At 41.3% G+C, this 21,199-nt stretch overlaps 1 protein-coding gene across 1 annotated transcript in view; it reads right to left on the bottom strand.

Annotated features, from left to right (window-relative positions):
* The window catches only part of LOC114054055 (lethal(3)malignant brain tumor-like protein 4), a 504,773-nt gene extending 485,104 nt beyond the window's left edge, over positions 1 to 19,669 (bottom strand). The window contains exon 1 of the mRNA XM_027877122.1: positions 19,612 to 19,669. The gene's annotated coding sequence lies outside the window, so the exon portion shown is untranslated. The remainder of the gene's footprint in view (positions 1 to 19,611) is intronic.
* Between the last annotated feature and the right edge of the window lie 1,530 nt (positions 19,670 to 21,199).

Genomic DNA, 21,199 nt, shown 5'->3' with positions numbered 1-21,199 from the left:
ATAGACAAATGTGTGCACCTCAGGCTTTAGAAAGGAGACTTCAGGAATGACAGGCACAACTCTATGTTCCAAGGCTCTAAAAAGGGCAATGATCTAAGTCAGAAGTGCCACATATCAGTGCAGCTGAACCATGTTTATATCTATTCAATAAACATTTATTAAGTGCCTCCTACGTGCCAGGCACTGTGCTAGGCTCTGGGGACACAAAAAGAGGCAAAAGACAGTCTTTGCCCTCAAGGAGTGTACAGTCTAATAAAGGAAATGACATGCAAATAAATATATACAAAGCAAGCTGTACACAGGATAAATAGTAAATAATTAAAAGAAGGAAAGCACTGAAATTTAGAATTGATTAACTGGAATGAACAGAAGCTTCCTATAGAAAATGTAATTTTAGTTGGGACTAAAAGGAAGCCAGAAAAATTATTAAAATGTAATTGATAACAGCCACGTTGTGCGATGACTAATACTGATAAACTTAACCCTTCCCAGCAATACAAGGATCTAAGACATCTCCAAAGGCCTCATGATGGAAAATGCTATCCACATCCAAAGAAAGAACTATGGAGTTTGAATGCAGATCGAAGCATACCATTTGTTATTTTTTTTTTCTTCTGTTGAGTTTTGTTTCCTCTTTCTGGTGGTTCCTCCTATTGGTTCTAATTCTTACTTACAACATCACTAATATGAAAATACATTTAACAGGAATGTAAATGTATAGCCTATATGAGATTGTGTGCTGTCTTGGGAAGGGTGGTGAGGAGGGAGGGGGAGAAAAATTTTAAACTCAAAAGCATATGGAGGGGCAGCTAGGTGGCAGATAGAGCACGGGCCCTGGATTCAAGAGGACCTGAGTTCAAATGTGGCCTCAGACACATTAAAAACACTTACCAGCTGTGTGACCCTGGGCAAGTCACTTAACCCCATTGCCCAAAAAAAAAAAAAGTCATATGGAAGTGATTGTTGATAAATCAAAATAGATTACTTTTAAAAAATATAATTGGAAATATTTAACAAAATAAATAAAAACACAATAAAACAGATAATGTTAATATGTGGGATTCAGGGATGTGCTGGAACCAGCTTAAACATAGATTGATTATTAAATTTTCAGCATGAGCATTCACACCTCCGAAATCATGAGAAGATATATGACAAACTAAAGAATGGCACTGACATTTAAGAATTGTGTCTCAAGTTAAACTCTGCATGATTATAAGGATTAAGTTTGGCCCTAAGGAAGAGATAACAAACTTCACCTCACTCCCTTCTATGCAAAAGAAAGGGCCTATTGCCACTTAACCTGTCTGCCTCAGTTTCCTCATCTATAAAACGAGGATAATAGCAGCACCTATATCCCAGGGTTATGAGAATAAAATGAGATCATATTTATAAAGTGCTCTGCAAACCTTAAAGCTTTATATAAATGCTAATTACTGTTACTATTATTATCTCTATGAGTGTGAAACATTGCTTATACCGTCAATCTCAGTTTTGCTAAACTTCTTTCTTCCTAGTTATACAGGAAAATTCAATAGGCAAAGGAAGGTGAAATGCATACATTTGGGAAAAGTGATATAAAACTTAATTGTTTTTAAAAGAGGGAGAGGAGAATAGTGTCTAAAAAAAGATCAGAACAAACTGAAATTGAAGCTAGGAATGAGAAGGAACTGAAAAGAGCTCCTCAGGTATATTTGAAACAAAATGAGGACCAAGAATAGAATAATAATAACTAGTATTTACATAGCACTTTGCTTTACAAGTACTATCTCACTTAATTCTCATAGCAAACCTAGGAGGTTGGTGCTATTATCCTCATTTTTTATGAGATGAGGAAACTGAGGCTGGAGGAAGTTAAGCGACTTGCCCAGGGTAACACAGCTAAAAGTAATAAAAGTCTCTGAAGATAGACTGGAACTCCAATCTTCCTGATTCCAGACCCAGCATCAGTATACACCTTCATTGACTATTTCTGCATAGACAGAATAATGTTAAAGAATATAAGAGATGAAATACTTAACTCTTATCTCTCCTCATTTGTAGAAAATGAGGATATGTGGAAAATGACTGATAAAAAGCAGCACAAAAAATACATTTAGAAGAAATTAAAGACCACGAAAGCAAAGAGATAGTAAGCAAGCCCCTTTACGTTACAAATGAGTTCTTTAAATGAGGAGTTTAGGTTCCCTGAGTCTGATGAACAATATTTCAGACTACCAAAAGAACTTAGAGATATAACCCATGAACCTGAAGGTAATCTTTAAGGAAGTATGAGGAAGAAGAAAGGTGCTTGGAGACTAGAAACAAGTACATGTTCTGACTTTCTGGGAAAATATAATATTCTTGAAACATTAACCAATTCAACAAACACTTGTCTAGAACCTACTTTCAAAACATGGTGATAGCTGCTACACATGACATAAAATAAGATACAATCCCTGATCTTAAAGCATTTATTATCGAGAAGTTACACACCACAAACATAACAATGCAGACTAGAACACAAGTGGTTGAAAAAGTACAAAAGATTCTGAGTACTATGCAAGGTCTAGGAAAAGGAATGTCCCTTCATCTAAATCCCCAAAACCACCACCAACACCACCTCAGGAAGGAGGCAGGGTATTGTAAGTCCCAAAAAGTAAAGAGCACACATAGAATTCTAGCTTGAGAGGTAGAAGGGACCTCAAAGAGCAACTGGTCCAACCACCTCATTTTAACACCCAGGCCCAAAGAGCTTGAGTGATTTGCCCAAATTCTCAAAGGCAGTAATCATCAGAAAGCAAGATATAAACCTAGGTCCTTGGATTCTGGAATCAGTAATCAGTCCTCTTTCCTGTGTTCCACAATTCCTCCTACCAAAGATTTGGGGCAATTAACCAGGCAAGAAAGAAGGAGAGGATGATACACCTGGGAGCTCAAAATCGAGATGCAATCCTACCTGAAGTTCAAAGCAGGTGTTCACAAACACACCAGAAGGTGTGTCCAGAAGGGCAATGAATCAGAGACTGAGTCTAAGAACAAATATCTGGTCCAAAGCTCAATGGAACCAAATTTCAGTCTGAAACAAAATCAGAAAAACACCAATGGAAGGGAAAAAGCGTGAGCCACTAACTAGTAACTGAAAATTTACATATGAAGAAAGACACTATCTGCATCCAGAGAAAGAAGTGATAAACAGAAGTATGTATAGAATAAATTTACATATATATATATATACACACACACATATGTATATACGTGTGTCTAATGGTGGCCATCTGGGGAGGGGGAAGGTATTTACATGATAATTTTTTTTGTATATTTAAAAGGAATAGCAAGTTGTGCATAGTAGATTTGCGGTTTCATGTGCAATCATTTTTATCATACTATCTTAGGGAAATGTTTGTTTTATTCCATAAATTTAAAATTAAAATAATAATTTCCCAGGCATTCTTTTATGGTAATAACATGATAACTACGCCCCCTTCTTTGCTCAATTCCTACTTCACAACTAACAAGAAGATAAGAGAAGGCTTTGTGGAAGAGGTATCATGTGGTCTGGGTCCTGAGGAAGGTAAATTTTCAACAGGCATAGATGAGGAGAGGAGGCATTTCAGGCACGAGATAACACAAAAGCTCTGACAGGTGGGCAAGGAAGGAGTGATACATTTTGGCTGAAGCACAGACTACACGCAGGGTTGTATTAAGTAAAGCTAGCAAGTCAGGAGGTACCACCATCAGAACACAGGATACAAAGCTGGAAGGGGACTTCCAGACCATCTGCCTACTTTTCTCAAGACTCAGTTCAATCCTGTCAGACTCTTCATGACCCCACTGGGGGTTTTCCTGCCAAAGATACTGGAGTAGTTTGCCATTTCCTTCTCCAGCTCATTTAACCGATGAGGAAACTGAGGCAACCAGGGTTAAGTGACTTGCCAGGGGTCACACACCTACTAAGTGTCTGAGGTAACATTTGAACTCAGGAAGATAAGTCTTCCTGATTCCAGGCCCACCACGCTATCCACTTTGCCACCTAGCTGCCCAGTTCTTTCATTATATAATTCAGGAAATTGAACCATGGGATGTTGTGGCTTGCACCAAGGTCAAAAAGGTACTACACAGGCCATCTATCTGTAACAGGTACCTCCATTTCCTCTCCTCTCACTTTCTTCTTAACCCCTTACAATCTGGCTTCTGACTTTATCATTCCACCATAACTGCTCTCTCCTAAATTACTAAGGATCTCCTAATTGTCAAATCCAATGGCCTTTCCTCAATCCTCATTCTCCTCGACCTCTATAGCCTTTGACAATGTGGATCACTCTCCTTAATACTGTTCTCTCTAACTTTTCAGGACATTCTCCTCTAACCTTAGCTTGTCCCATTGGGTTCTGTCCCAGGCTTTCTTCTCTCTCCCTCTATACTATTTCACTTGGTGATCTCATCAGCTTCCATGGATTTAATTATCATCACTACCATTCTGAAATCAACACTTCCTGCCCCAACCTCTCTGCTGACGTTCAATCTCACATCTCCAACTGCCTTTGGTTCATCTCAGAATGGAGAGACACAGACATCTTAAATTCAACATGTCCAAAACTGACCTCAGCCTTCCCTCTAATTCCTCCATCCCCGCCACCACTATCTTCCCTATTATTGTAGAGGGCAGCACCATCCTCTCAGTTCCTCAGACTCACAGCCTAGGTTTCATCCTGGACTCCTCACTATCTCTCATCCCACCCCATACCCAAGATGTTGCCAAAGCTGTCCATCTCACCTTTGCAACATCTCTCAAATACACCCCCAGGTCTTTGTCCTCAAGGAACTTACACTCTAATGAGTGACATAACATACAAGCAAATATATACTAAGCAAATTACACACAGGATAATTATGCCCTAATTGAGAGGAAAAGTAATAGAATTAAATGGGGTTGAGGAAAGTTTCTTGATGCATCTTAAATTTAACAATTTATTGTAAATTTGTGGGGGTTTTCCTGCATTGAAATTTCGATGATGCAATCTTGCATCATGTAACTGTATAGTATTGTGTTGTAAACAAGTCATTACATGCACATATTCCTGCCACAACATGCTAGACTCCTTGCACAATGGACAACATGCTCACCTGCCAACACTTGCTTGTTAAGACCTGTCAGAGGACTTGACCACTGACTGGTTATAACTTGCATTTTGTGTGTTTATTTGGAAAATAATGTAATCACGACAACTTTAACTGTTATACAACAGATGAAACATGTACAAATGATTTTTCAAAAATTTCTTTTCTTTTATTTTTATTCAACACCCCTTAATTGCACCCAAGGCTACTATCATCCCCATCAATCTTTCCGGCACCCCCAGGGGATAATATTGCCCATTTTGGGAACCTGTGCACTAGAGTGATTTCCCCAAAGCACAGATATGATTATGTCACACACTCCCTACTCAATAAATTCCAGTAGCTCCCTATTGCCTCCAGGATCAAATATAAAATGTTCTGTTTGGTATTCCAAACCCTTCATATCTACCACATCCTCCCCACCTTTCCAGTCTTCCTACGCCTTACTCCCTGACACATACTCTTCAATTCAGTGACAATGGACCTCTGACCATTCCGAGAACAGGACACTCTCTCTCAACTCCAGTACTCTGGCTGTCTCCCACACCTGGAACACTCTCCTTCCTCAGCTCTGCCTACTGACCTCCCCCGCCTCCTTTAAGTCTCAACTAAAATTCCATCTTTTACAGGAAGACTTCCCTAACCCCTCTTAATTCTAATGCACTACCTCTATTATTTCTTAATTACCCTGTATATAGCTTGCTTTGTATACACTTGTTTGCACGTTGTGTCCCCTTACCCCTCAGATTGTAAACTCCTTTAGGGCAGAGACTATCCTTGGCCTCTTTTTGTATCCTCAGGTTTTAGCACAGTGCCTAGCACACAGTAGGTACCTAATAAATGTTACTGACTGATGGATAGTAGAGCCAAGATTTGAACACAGGCCCCCTAGCTCCAAATCCTGTTATGCCAGAGCCTCATATTCTAAGTTAAGAGTTAAACAATAACATTTTGAGCAGCAGTGTATCATGATCAGCTGTCTATAAGGAAGATTAATCTAGGAGCTATATAGAGAACACAACAAGACAGAGAATAGAAGTGGGAAAAAGTTAGGGACTTTTGGAATCATACAATCAATAAATATTTACTAAGTACCTACTATCTCAACATTTTTGAACTGCTGGAATCATACAATCAATCAGTACCTACCATTGTGGCAACAGTTATGAACTGTTGGAATTACACAATCAACAATTATTTATTAAGCACTTACGGTGCACAAGAAGGTAGTATTAAGAGTATGTCCTGGAGTAAGGACACTGAGAACCAAAAGGTGAGAGATGGGAAGAGAGATTTTGTGGGTAGAATCAATAGAAATCAGCAACTGATTAGACATTAGAGATGAGAGGAAGAAGAATCAAAAACAATAAAAGATTTCAAACGTAGGAGGATGGTTGTGTCAATGACAGAAATAATGAAGTCATAAGTGGGATCTGGAGGTAATACATTTAATGTAGTTTGAGAGGGTTGAGTTTGAGAGGTCAGAAGACTAAGGTGAAAAAATCCAGCTAACAGCTGAAACCATGAGTCTGACACAAGAGTGTCGTAGAGAAGAGAAAACATAATTGATATTAATCTACATAGAAATAATGGCTGAAGCCATGAGGATAACTAAAAACTCTCAAGGGCAGGAACTTAGAGAAAGAACAGAACAAGGTAATGGACAGAATCGAGGAAGGTAAACCCACAAAGGAGAAAGAAAACTAGATTTCCAGGGAATAAGGAGAGAGTAGAAGGAAAGGAAGCTGAGTTCTACACTATTTTTCCAATAATTCTGACGATGAAAGGAAAAGAAAAGTGGGAGTTTGAGGGGGCAGAAAGCTTGTTTGCATCCAGAGAGAAGAATGACTAGAGACACCCAAGCAAAAGTGGAGAAAAGGAGATTGTATATATATGAGAGGGAAAGGGAGATCATTAATGGATCAAGGCCAATCAAGGTGAAGGGATTAGCCTGGGAAATAAAGAGGGATATATTAACCTCCACCAAAAAGGCAAGAAATTCTCAGAATCCCTGGCTTCAGTCCAAGTACAACCTCTTCCGAAAGGACTTTCCTGCCCCTCCTCCCCCAGTTGCCAGTGTCTTCACTTTTTTTTTTAATTTATGAAATAAGCATTTTCATAACATTATAGAATAAAAAGATGATTGAACAAGAAACTGCAAATCTATTATATATAACTTCTTATTCCTTTTAAATATATAATAAAATTGTCATGTAACTTTCTTTTTTTCTTCCCCTCCCTCTTCCACTCCTGCCCTAGATGTGGCTACCATTAGACACAAATATGTGTATATATATGTAAAATCCTTCTATACATACTTCTATTTAGCAGTTCTTTCCCAAGATGCAGATAGAATCTCCCTTCATAGATGCTTTGTAGTTAATTTGAGCATTTATAATAGTCTTAGTCGTTTAAAGATGTTTTTAAAACAATATCGCTATTACTGTATACAATGTTCTCTTGATTCTACTTTATTATTCATTATTTCATGCAAATCTGTTTATGTTTTTCTACAATCAACAAGCTCATTATTTCTTATAGCACAATAGTATTCCATCACAATCATATACCACAACTTGCTTAGCCATTCCCCAAGTGGTGGGCATCCCCACAATTTCCAGTTACTTGCCACTACAAAGAGAGGTGCTATAAATATTTTAGAACATAGAGGTTCTTTTCCTTTTTCCCTAATCATCTTTGGAAACAGATCTAGTAGTGGTACTGCTGGGTCAAAGGGTTCAGATTGCTCTCCAAAATGGTTGGATCAGTTCAGAGTTCTACCAACAGTGAATCAGTGTCCCAATTTTTCCACATCCCCTCCAACATTTGTCACTTTCCCCTTCAATCATTTTAGTCAATAGGAAATTGACTAATATCAAGATTGCTTTAATTTGCATTTCTCTAATCCAAGGGTGGGGAACCTGCCTGGAGGCCACATGTGGCCTTCTAGGTCCTAGAGTGAGGCCTTTTGACTGAGTCCAAGTTTTGCCGAACAAATCCTTTTATTATGGGGATTTGTTCTGTAAAGTTTGGATTTATTCAAAGGATGCATTTGAGGACCTTGGAGGGCCAACATGTGGCCTTGAGGCAGTTTCCCCACCCCTACTCTAATCCATAATGATTAAGAGCACTTTCACTATATCTTACATTGTGTTTTTCAGTAGTATCAGGCTCTTTGGCAAAGATACTAGAGTAGTTTGCCATTTCCTTCTCCAGTTTGCCATTTCCTGCTCCAGGAAACTGTGGCAAACAGGGTTGAGTAACTTGCCCAAGGTCACACAGCTAATTAGTGTCTGAGGCCAGATTTGAAGTCAGGAAGATAAATCCTGACTCCAGGTCTCATGGTCTATCCGCTGCACCACCTAGTTGCCCATATCTTACATATACTGATTTATATACATGTTGTCTATTTTATATTATGTTGTGTTATGTTATGTTATGTTATGTTGTGTTGTGTTGTGTTATCCAGAAGACAGGAACTAGTTTTGCTTTTTCTAAGGCTCTTTAGCAAAGGTCACATAGTAGGAAAGCTGATGCCTTTAAAAACTGAAACATTCAAACAAGATATCACCCCCAGAGCTAAGTAGGGATTAACTAAAAATCTGGAATTTTCCATATAGTTGAAAATTCTGGCTTCTAAATAGCTTGCAAAGTCTGGTAAAACAAAGGATTGGAATTAAGGTGTCTCTGAAAATTGTCCCTCATTTGCTTAATGACCTTGGACAAATGATTTGACCAATCTGTGCCTTTAAATTCCTATGTGTGCAAACAGAATAACAAAGTACATCATTTATAAACCTGACAGACGTGTTCAGAACAATTTTCCAGTAGGGTCACAAAGCCCATCCAGGCCTCACTCATCCAACCTCCACTAGCCCCTTAAACATAATAATAGCCAGGCACAATACAAATATTAACTCATTTGATCCTCATACCAATCTTAAAGGTAGGTGCTGTTATTATCCCCATTTTATAGCTAAGGAAACAGACAAAAAAAAGTTAAGTGACTTGCCCAGGATAATGTCTTGCAGTCAAACTTGAACTCAGACCCAGCATTCTATCCACAGACACTCAGTTTCCTGAACAAAAAGTTTTTCAAGCAGTTTCCAAGTTAGGAGAGTTGTCCCACAAGAGACAACCCCTAAAGTATATGGTTACTGCGACAGTAAAAAGCAGAGGGATTGCCTCAAGGTAAAATTTTACCTGGGGAACTGGAATTTAAAATTATGACACTTCTCAGAAAGTGGGGTGGAGGGTGGGAACCTCACTAGAAACACAGGTAGGAAGAATTTCCTTCTTCTGTGGATTAGGCAAACAAGTTACTTGACTTGCCCCAGGGTCACAGAGCTAGTAAATATCTGAGGCCTAATTTGAACTCAGGTCTTCCTGATGCCTGGGCAGCTAGGAGGTGAAGTGGATGGAGTGTTGGGCCTGGACTCAGGAAGATTCATCTTTCTGAGTCCAAATCTGGCCTCTGACACTTCATTAGCTGTGTGATCCTGGGCAAGTCACTTAACCCTGTTTGCCTTTGTTTCTTCTTCTGTAAAAAGACCCGGAGAAGAAAATGACAAACCACCTCTGCCAAGAAAACCCCAAATGGGGTCTCAGAAAGTTGGATACAACAGAAAAATGACTTAACAACAAACTTCCTGACTCCAGGCCCAGGGCCTTAGCCACAGAGCTTCCTCTCATCACTTTCACCTACATCCATTATTTGATTATCTTTATGCAAATAGACACTGCAGAAGGGATTAAGTCTGTCAGCCCCTTCCCCAACCCTATTACAAAGAAGAAACTAGGACAAAACATTTTAAATATATTATCTCATTTGATCTGGAAAACCACCAGGTGAAATTAGTACTTCAGAGAAAAGAGGGGTTGAACCAGTGTTTTTCTTCACAATGGGAATTCCCAGGTAAGGAAACTCCCTCTACCAAAACAGTGAGGGAGTCACCTACAGCATGGACAGGTTGGGTGACCCACTCAGTCATTTATGTGACTGAGGTATGTATGTGACATGTATGTGTCAGAATGGAGATTTAACCCACATTTTTAAGCTAAGAAACCAGTTCTCTCCCCACTATTCTACACTACTCCAATTGTAAGTGCACCTTAGGATTTCGTTGTTGTTCATCCTTCATTCTCAAAGATGACCAATGACATCACAATGACATGACATGATGTCTATAGCACTGCCGGAGGAGGAAAGGCGATAAGATCAAACCTAACAAATAAATAAAAGCATTGCCAAGAGAACGTCTTCCCAAAGGGATATCTTAGCTTACTTCTCTTAATACAATAAAATCACATGTACTAAAAATCTGGTATTTTACAACTTATCTGTCCCATTATCATGGTGATAGATTTGTGATTGGCTAATAATAATAATGGAGGCAGCCTGGTGGCTCAGTGGATAGATTGATAAACCTGGAGTCCTGAGTTCAATCTGGCCTCAGACTTGTACCAGCAATGTGACTCTGGACAAGTCATTTAATCTAATCCACTGCAGAAATGACAAACCACTCCAGCATCTTTGACAAGGAAATCCCATGGACAGTATGGTTCAGGAAGTCACAAAGAATCAGACACAAGTGAACAACAACAGTAATAATAATTATTATACTATGTAGTACCTACTACATGCCAGCCCCCACACTGAGCATTTTAAAAATATTATCTTATTTGATCATCACAACTGCCCTGGGAGTGTTATTATATATGCCATTTTACAGCTGAAGAAACTGAGGCAAACAGGGTTAAGTGATTCATCCAAGGTCACACAGGAAATTTGAACTCAGGCCTTCCTAACTGCAGGCCTGGGGCACTATCCACTAGTCTTGGCAGGGGGTACCTATCAAACATAATTATCATACTCAAATAGACATGGGGGCCACTAAGTTTTACATAAGGATCCCTTCAGGCTGTGTATTGACTTAGAAACCACATATTAAAAGTAGCTATTTTTTTATTTATTTGTATCTATTATTTTGAATATTTCCCCAATTACATTCAAATCTGGTTCTCACTGCACCTGGTAGAACTGTTCGGTGCATGGGGCTAGCCTGGTGTATGACACTTCTGATATAAGGTATTTTCTGATAAGAACTGAAAAACCAACTTTTTCAACAACAGAAAATTTCTCATCACCAAGAAGCCTCTCAATATGGAAAACTTCACCTTCTTTCACAAACTCACTCTGCGGCCTTGAATGAGTTATGTTAACATTTCTGGGCTCCCATTTTCCTCTTCAGTAAAATGAAAAGGGAGTGGGAACTGTATCAAGGTAAACAATGTCTAAAGTCCCTTTTAGCTCTAACATTCTATGATTCTAAACATGGAGTAAAAAAGAAATTAAAATTCCATACCATCATGTTGTTTCCTTTGGAAGAAAATATCAAGAGAAATAAAAATGCAAATATGATAATGTATGTAAAGAGTTTTGGTATACAAATGTTAGCTCTCATCATTTAAGGGTCTCAGTCCCATAGACAAGGCCAATGTCAGAGCCAAAGTTTCCTTTGAACTAAAAAGCCTCTTGAAACATAAAGAAATAATCCAACTGCAGGAAAACACCAAGCAAACATTTTCCACTAAACCATGCATTATATGGGGAGACCAATGGATAACTACACCTGCCAGGCTCCCTTTATTTTTCTTCACTGGCCACAGCAAAGAGCATTGTTTATTTTGGACGCTGAAGATTGGAATTCTTAAAAGATTTCAGTGACATTCTCCTGGTCCTCACTCTGGGTACAAAAAACAAACAAGACAAAAAAACCTCATCTCTCAAGACTACCAGTGGCTGATTGCAAGATAATGAATGGGCAGAGTCCCTCACCCAAAGACAGCACCAGCTGGAAGCAGACACACTTCCTTCAGTTTACACAGGATCCACAAGAGAAATGCCAGTTAACAGTTGCTGTTCTACATGGTTTACAGAATCCCGCAACCTTGCTTACTGAAGTCTTTAGCAACCAGTAAGTCTGCTCTCCAACTTTGACAATTAGCAGAAATCGCAGAAACTCCTGTGCCTCTGTTTAGTTCTGAGAACCTGGCCTGAAATTCCTAGTAACAGCCTTCCACAAAAGGGAAACCAATCTTGTCTACTAGCCATAGTTTCAAACTTCCAGGCCTAACTGAAAGCTATGTCTTAAACTGCTGTCCAGAAAACATTCACAACGTATTTTCTGGGAATTAAAAGTATAGCCAACTAATAGCTCTAAGGGGCAAAAGCTTTGTTCTCAATCATCTCCATAGAGCAGGTGTATAAAATAAGAATTCTGAAACACAGTACCACTAACAATTCAAGGCTAACATGTGCAAAGACCTGGGAATTTAAGCATAATAAGAGTCAAGGGGTGTATAGCTACGGTTTTAAATCTGCCAAACATGTTACCTACATTATTTTAATTAATGTTCACCCTAAACCTAGAAAGTGGGTTAATCCCATTTCACAGGTGAGGATGTATACTCATAAAGGGTGCCTGCCTTGCTCCCCTTTCTACAGATGAAGAAACTGAGACTCATCTGAAAAGGAGGCAGTCACAGCTAATAATGGAATCTGAACACACGTCTTCTTGACTGGAGTCCAACAGTCTGGCCATTGTGCCATGTAGCTGTCTAAATTACATAGGACCCTTTCTAGATCTTTCTAGGCTCTAATCTAGCATAGATTATAGATCTGCTACGATGTTGTCTAAGGTTTCCTTTAGTTCTAAGAGTATAAAATATCCTATGAACTGGGTGAGTAGGCTGTGCTCCTATGTCTAAAAAGTAACTTCTGTAGACATGATAGAACAAGGTCTATTGGGTGTATTAACAATTTACACAAAAGCAAAACAAACCCTTCTTCAAACACATCTTAGAGTATTGTATCATAGAGGACCAAATCTGATTTTTTTAAAATATCCTTTTCCCCTCAATCTATAATTAACACCTAAACACTGCAGCCAGTTTCACACTTCTCTAATGAATACAGAACTCAGAATGGATCAAAGCTGTACTAAATTCAATAAATAAGTGCCTCATGCTATAGGCTGGGGGACCACGGCAAAATCAGTTCCTTGGGGATAGGTAAGAAGATAGAAGGGGAAAGATTAAAAGTAAAGAATCACTACCTATATACGTTTTTTTAAAATTGTTTTAAACAATCAAGAATGATAGCCTTTTAGGATAGTTGTTTTTTAAGAGTCTGTTGTACTTGCATTTAGAAAATTATGAACATGCATAAATTCTTATATTTGCCAGATGATCCCACAAATGACACCAGTCTTGAAGTCCATTTGAAACTTCTAATATTCACTAAACCCACATGGAAAAGGTACAAATTCTGTGTTAAAGCCGGTTGCTACGTTTCAATGTATATGCTGTTTCTGGTCATATGCCCGAATGCAGATAGACTGTACTATTTGCACATATATTGTTTCAAATGACCATTCAAACAATTGGAGCCATTAAGTCTAACAAAAACTAAAAACAATAGTCCTGCCTTAAAACAAACCAATTCTCTCCAAAGGTGATCTTTTTCCCAGGGCTTAACTCTCTCCAGTAATAACAACAATAATGGTGAGAATAGCTTTAAGGTTTATAAATCACTTTAGGAATTATTATCTCATTTTACCCTCACAACAATCCTGCGAGGTGGATGCCATTAACCCTGTTTTGCAGATGAAGAAACTGAGGCAAAAGTTAAGCATTCACACATCTAGTCAGCTTCTAAGGCCAGAATTAAACTCAAATCTCCCCATCTCCAGGTCCAGTGCTCTAACCACACAGCTCTATCTCAGTAGCAGGCAAGCTCCTTAAGACAAGGAACTGGTAAGTAGACCTCCTTAAAAATGCTGTACTGAATTCTAGTCAAACCTCAAGGCCTTTGATCAGCGCTGCCTTTGACACTGCTTAAAACTAGCTCCTTAATAAACTCATCTCCCTGGATTTAACACTGTATTACCTTATTCAGCTTCCTTTCAAACTACTCCACAGTCTCCTCTGGTAGGGTTCTTTTCTTCCTGCTTCCTAATTGTGGCTGTTCTCAGTAGCTCAGCCCCTTTCCTTCAACAAAATTTACGAAGTGCCTTCTAACTGCAAAGCCTTGCTGCAATGCATACAAGGATGAAGAAAAAATTAGTGACCCCCCCAACTCACCTCCCACCACTACCTTCAAGGAGTTTATAGAGGTAATAAAGGGTAAAACAAGATGGGAGGGGGGTAATACAAAAAGAGTTTAAAGGAGTAAAGTTTACTTCCAATTTGTTGGGGAGGGGGTTATAAAAGGCTAAACTAGAAAGATGGCATTTAAAATTCACCTTAAAAAGTGGTAGAATTTCATTCCAGGTACAAGAAACAGTATAAACAAAAGTAAATAAAAAACTCTGGGCTCAGGCCCTTAGGGCCACCTTTTCAGCTCACTTTTATAAGTAGTTTTCATTAGAATATCAACTCCTTGAGGGCAGGGTCTAGCTTTCTTTCACTAGTATTTGTAATTCTCAGTGCTCAGCACACAGCCTGGCACATAAGGAAGACTAGGTGTGAATGACTGACTTTATATATATCAACTCATTTAACCCTCATTACAACCCTGCTGAGATGAGTACTCACAGGTGTTAACCCCATTTTACAGATGGACAAACTGTGGCTCAAGGAGTTTGAAGAGATCTGGTTTGCCATAGCTAGTCATTTTTAACATTCTATAGGGAGCAGATTATGAACGATCCTGAGATACATCCTGGTGAATTGAAAAGAACCAAGGATTTTGAATTAAAGGACTTCCTTTGAATCCTGGCTCAGTCGAGTATAAGCTATATAAATTTGGGAAAGTCTTTTAACCTTCCTGGACTTCAATTTCCACATCTACAAAACAAAGGAGAGGACAGGACTAGATTACTCCAGAACTAGGTTCCAACTCTAAGTCTATTATCTTATTTTAACAAACTGGACTTTATCCAATAAGCAACATCGTGGCTTATGGATTCTGAGCAGGACACACAAACAATCAGAGTTGTGCTTCAGGAAAATTAATCTGGCAAAGGCATGTGTGGGAGAGTTTAGAGCAGAAGGACTGGAGACACGGCAACCAGTTAGGAGTCCACAGCAATACCTTGTTCCGAGTTAGAGCCTAAACAGTGGCTGCAGGAATGGAAAGGAGGGGGCAGATGCCTGAGATACTGCAGACGGAATCCAATCAAAAGGGCTGGGTGACTAAGTGAATGTGGGTGGAAGGGAGATGTCAGAAACAACTCCAAGGTCTCCAGCCTGAGTGACTGAGAGGAGAATGGTGTATTGCACCCCTCAGGGAAAATTGGAAAATCAGGACAAAGAAGCTGCTGGAGAGAGAAGCAGGTGGGGGACAAGAGATAATGAATTCAGTTTTGGACAAGTTTGAGTTTTACATGCCTTCAACTGCAGCTGTCCAGTAGGTAGTTTGAAATAGGGATTAGAAGCCCAAGGAGACAGTCTGCAGCTAGAATTATGTAAAATGCAAGGTAATGGCACATATAAGACCTACAAGAAAGAAAGTAAAAAGGGACAGGATCTGAGCTTTGAGGAACACCCACCTCTATTTAACCACCTAGAGGTGGAGGAAAAGAAAAAATACAGCAAAAGCTGTGAATTTAGATGGTAGGAAGGAAGCAAATAATTTCAGAATCCAGTACCCACTGAGGTCCTTTCTCAAGCTGAACTGCCAAGCATTTAAACCCAACTGCAGAGAGCGCAATTCTGGCTGGCCACGCTGTTGGAATGCAAACATACGTTTGCCTAAAATACTAATTTCTGGACAACTCACACAAGGCAAGCTATACGGAAGAAGAAATACAAGGACATTCTTGAGGTCTCTCCGAAGAATTTTAATATCGATTGTAAGACATGGGAGACACTGGCATGGATGGAGTGGTAGCATCAAAGAAGGCACTGAGTTCTATGAGCAAAGCAGAATTGCAGTAGCTCAAAAGAAACGTGAAATGTGAAAATTTAGAGACATCTCCCTCCCAGGTGTTCATATGGACTATGTGCGCCCAACCTGTGACAGAGCTTTCCAAGCTCTTATCAGTCTGATCAGCCACAGTCAAACACACTGTACATGGATTCCAACATAGTAATGTCATTCTGGTCCTCTTCAGCTATGAAGGACAGCAGCCAACCAACCGATTTCAGAATCCCAAAAGTCAAAGCAGTAACACAGCGAATCGTACTGAAATACTACATACAACCATGACACCAGAAATTGGAACTCACTAATTGTCACTGCTTAACTAGCATTCTCAAGTTCTTACTGCTTCCAACTCTAGCCAAATCAATCAAAAGCCTAATATACAAACATCCTCAATATAAACACATAGTAACCAAAACCCATCAGAATACCCCCAAGCCCATTATGACATCCCCCAAGATCAAAAGCCAAAGTACAACCAAGCTCATCCTCCCCACCTCAGTTTTTCTACTCCAATCCTACCTCCTCCACCAGGTTTCCAGCTTTCTTTGCTAAGCTTTGTTCCTATGAAAATGTACTGTAGCCAAATCCTATTTGCACAGGAAAAAAAAAAAAAACTACCTTAGAGAGAGTATGTCTCTGTCCAAAACAGTTAATGCTTTCTGTCTGTCCAAACACTCATGTACCTCACAAATCCCACTCCTATCAGAAATCCTCCTGCTTTAAGAATACTATGAATATGAATCTGTGAGGCATATGGTACCCAAACAGATAGAAAGTATGTTGTTGCTCAGTCATTTCCATCTCTCTGTGACTTCATTTGGGGTTTTCTTGGCAAAAATACTGAACGGTTTACCATTTCTTTTTCCAGCTCATTTTATAGATGAGAAAACTAAGGCAAATGGGGTTAGGTGACTTACTCAAGGTCACACAGCTAGTGTCTGAGGTCACATTTGAACTCAGATCTTCCTTGACTCCAGGCACAGCACTCTATTCACTGCAGCACTTAGCAGCATAGTATGGTGGAAAGAGAATTTGATCTGGAGTCAGAAGACCCAAGTTTAAATCCTCAGATACTTATTACCTACATGGCCTTAGTCAGGTTGAAAACTCTGGGCCTGTTTCCTCATCTAAAAAAAGAGGAAAGCTCTCTATGATCCTATCAACCCACTTCTAAATAGGAAGACTTGTATGAATTAATACAGAGTGAAAGAAGTAAAACCAGGAAAACAACATACAAGGCAACAACCATGTAAATGGAAACAACCACCACAAAAAACCTAAATGTTATGTAATAACCAAGCTTGATCCTAAAGGCCAAGATAAACCTCTCCCTCCCTTCTTTGCAGGTGAGGGGCTGTGGTGTTGGAATACTGCATATGCTGTCAAACATGATTAATGCTTTGGTTGGTTTTGCTGAAGTGCTTTTCTCCCTCTTTTTCATTTAATTAACTCTGATGAGGGCTCTTGCTCCATGGGTGAGGGAGAGAGATATTCCACAAGGAAGACAATGTAAAAACAAGAGATTGTAAGAAAAAAAAATTTAATTCATTTTGGAAGAAAAGTCGCTAAACAGATTCAAGGAAATCATATGATTAATCAAAAACAAGCCCTGTCAGCTTCAATTCGAATTTTATGCTGGGAATTTACAGTGTATTTCTTATAAAGCAGGAAGCATATGGAAAAGAACACAGGCCCAGAACTCTGGAAACCTGAATTCTAATCTCAGTTCTAGAACTTAACTAACTTTGAGACACAGGGCAAGTCACAACTCTCCCAGCCTCAGTTTCCTTATCTGTAAAATTAGATTAGACTTTTGGTGAGTTAGAACAACAAGCTGGGTTGGAAACGAACCTCTACAAACTGAGCTTCTGCAAAGTTTCTGACCATTTTCTATGTTAAAAGGAATTCGAAGATACGATCAACGAACAAGTCCTAAAAACAAGGACAGTACCTCCGCATTTAAATTATGGGAGGCTCAGGGTAGGTCAACACCAAACCGTTGATTACTGACAGAATGACCAGACACTGACTTCATCAAAGCCTTGATTATTGACTGAATGACTACCATCTAGTCAATTTTTTTTTTAATAAAAGGGTTTGTTCTGTAAAATTTGGAGTCAGTCAAAAAGCCGCACTTAAGGACCTACAAGACCACAGGGGCCTTAACGCTGTAGGTTCCCCACCCGTAGAACAGACAATAACTTCCTCAAACCTTTGATTATCGACTGAATGACCACCAAAGTCATTTCACCAAAGTTTTGATTCCTGACTGACTTCACCAAATCTTCAACTATTGACTGAATAACCAGACATTGATTTCAGCAAACCCTTGATTATCGACTGAGTGACCAGACACTGATTTCAGCAAACACTTGATTGCTGAATGACCAAACGTTGATTTCACCAAAGCCTTTACTGTTGACTGAATGACCAGACACTGATTTCACCAAAGCCTTGGTTATTGACTGAATGACCACACACTGATTTCACCAAAGCCTTGATTATTGAATGAGTGACCAGCCGCTGATTTCATCAAACACTTGACACATACCATCTTAAGAATAACAAGTGCTTTTCTTCTGGGGAGGAGGAATGGGGAGAGTAGGGGAATTTTTTTCTTTGCCATGTTTTATCAGATGAAAGGTCAACTTAGTCATAAAGAAATGGGTGAGATGATCCCAAAGGCAAAAAGAGAAGGTCAAGCGACTCGGTAAGGGAGTTTTTCACACACAGTAGACACTACAAGCACTGGTTGGGGCACAACCTCCCTCTTCCAGAGCCGGACTTCACTTATCTCATCCCAGCCAACCACGCAAGGAGCCCGGGGTGATGGAGGAGATGACGAGCGTCCCCGTCAAACAGGGTTTTCCCCCAAAGGAAACAGAAAGTGAAAAACGACTACGGAACATCTGTCCTCCGAGTCCCTCCCGCAGGCTCCACCACCGAGGGGCCAAGCTGAAGTTCGGAGAGGAAGAGGAGGGCGAGATGGGGCAGGGTCGGAGGGTCCTCGCGGGAAGTGAACGACCCCGGCCCGGCCCGAGCACAGGAGGAGCAGCAGAGACCCGGGAGGATAGGAGGGTGCTCCCGGGCCCCTCCCCCCGGACAGGGTCGGCCCCCTCGTTCTCCGCGGCAGGACGTCGGGGCTGTGCGGACTGCCCCGCGAGCGATCGCGGCGCGGAATGCCTTCCCCATCCCCGGCCCCCCAAAGTTGCCCCGCGCGCCGCGCTCGCGGGCAGGCAGCCGCGAATGCGGCTGCCGTCGCCCCGTCCAAAGTGCAAGCAAAGTGGGGACAGCCCCCGGCGTGCGTGCGGGGCGGCCACCGCACCACGTCCCGCGTCCTCCGAAAGAGAGAGAAAAAGGAAGGGGATGGAATCAAATTAATTACCCCCGCCGCCACCCCCCCCAGCCCTCCGGGCACGCCGAACCACACGCCACGCACGCACCTCGCGCGGCACTCGCCTTCCTCCTCCTCCTCTTTCTCCCCGACCTCCCCGGGTGCCCCCCACCTCCCGGCGCCCCGGCTCTCGCACACGCGCCCTCGGGACCATCCCACATGGCTCTCGAGCGAGCGCCCTCCTTACCCCCCGCAGCGTCGGGCTCGGTGACAGGCCGGGCGGGGCCACGACCCGAGGAGCGGCTGGGACTGCGCGAGCCAATGCAGCCGAGCCAGAGTCCAGGGGTGGGGAAGGGGCGGAGGGGGAGGGGAGGGTGGGGAGCCGCCCCCTCGCCCGCTCCTGGCGCGCATGCTCCCGCCTCCCTCTGCGGGAGGCCGAGAGAGAGCTTGCACCTGACTTCCCTTCTCGCTTTCCCTTCTCCCTCGGGCAGCTCGCGGCTTTCCTGCCGCGCTTGGGCTCTCTACCGGGCAGGTGGGGTGGAAGGGGGCCCCTTCCCCAGCCCGGGTGCCCTGCGCTCTCTGCCCGCTTGGGCTCCAACTCCGCTCGGATGCGCGCACCCCCGGAGTGCGGTCCGGCGGCCCCGGCCGCTGACCTCCAGTCCTGCCTTGGAGCCCTGGGGGTCCGCGCCGCTGCCCCCCCCCCGCCCCCGCCCCCGGCCCTTCATCCCCCATCGCAAGGAGAGTGGAGGATGGAGGGAGGACAAAGCACGGGGGACTTCCCAGAGTGTTAGAGGAGTGGGTGCCCTGGGGTGAAGCAGGTGAAAGCGTCAAGTACAAGCCTTTCCTTTTTTCTTTCTTCTTTTTTTTATTAGAGACTTGTAGGAAGAGGGGAAGGAGACAGTAGGAAGGAATATGTAGAAAGGGAAGATGATCAGTAAGCCAAGGCTTAAAAGATATGGAGGGAATAGGATAATTAATAATAATAATAATAAATAACATATATGTAACGCTTACAATGTGCCGGACGCTGTGCTGTGCACTTTCAAATTATTATCTCATTTGATCCTCACAACAACCTTGGGAGCTATTATTCCCATTTTATAGTTGAGGAAATTGAGGCAGACAGAGGTTAAGTTGGTAATAGCACTTTCTACGTACCAGGCACTGTGAGAGGTGCTTTACGATTATTATCCTATTTGATCCTCAGAACATCTGTGGGAGGCAGATGTTATTATTATTCCCATTTTACAGATGAGGAAACTGAAACAGAGAAGTGACTTGTCCAGGGTCATACAGATAAGAAGTATGATGTGGGCAAGGAGTGAGTCTCAGAAGAAATAGGAGGGAATAAGGTAATACTAGCTAATATTTATAAGTGCTTTACAATTATTATCTCCTCTGATTCTCACAATAACCCTGGGAGGCATGTGCTATTATTATTCCCATTTTACAGATGAGGAAGCTGAGGCAGCTAGGAAGTGACTGAGGCTAGATTTGAACGCACATCTTCCTGATTCCAGGACCAGGGTATCTTTTCCACTGCTGGAAAGGATCAAGGAAGTAGGTCCGATGGTTCTCAATCCAATGCTCCATTATACTCCACTGACTTCATGTTTACATAAAACAGTAAATTTCAAAAATGACCTCTTTCTTCTTGCTCTATCCTATGGGATATTGTTTTCCCCTTAATGAACATCAGTGGTCTGTGGAAGATGGGGCAGAAGGGAAAGGACGGGAAGAAGAAGGATTCATGAAAGACCTGTAAAGTGTTTTGTTTTGTTTTTTAAATCAGCTTATTTTTTTTCCTAGAGAGATGTGGAATATTCCAATCACCC

This window comes from Vombatus ursinus, unplaced genomic scaffold, assembly GCF_900497805.2.
Source record: "Vombatus ursinus unplaced genomic scaffold, bare-nosed wombat genome assembly UNPS02014812.1, whole genome shotgun sequence".
Taxonomy (NCBI): Eukaryota; Metazoa; Chordata; class Mammalia; order Diprotodontia; family Vombatidae; genus Vombatus; species Vombatus ursinus.
This window is presented reverse-complemented; position numbering and strand designations above follow the sequence as displayed.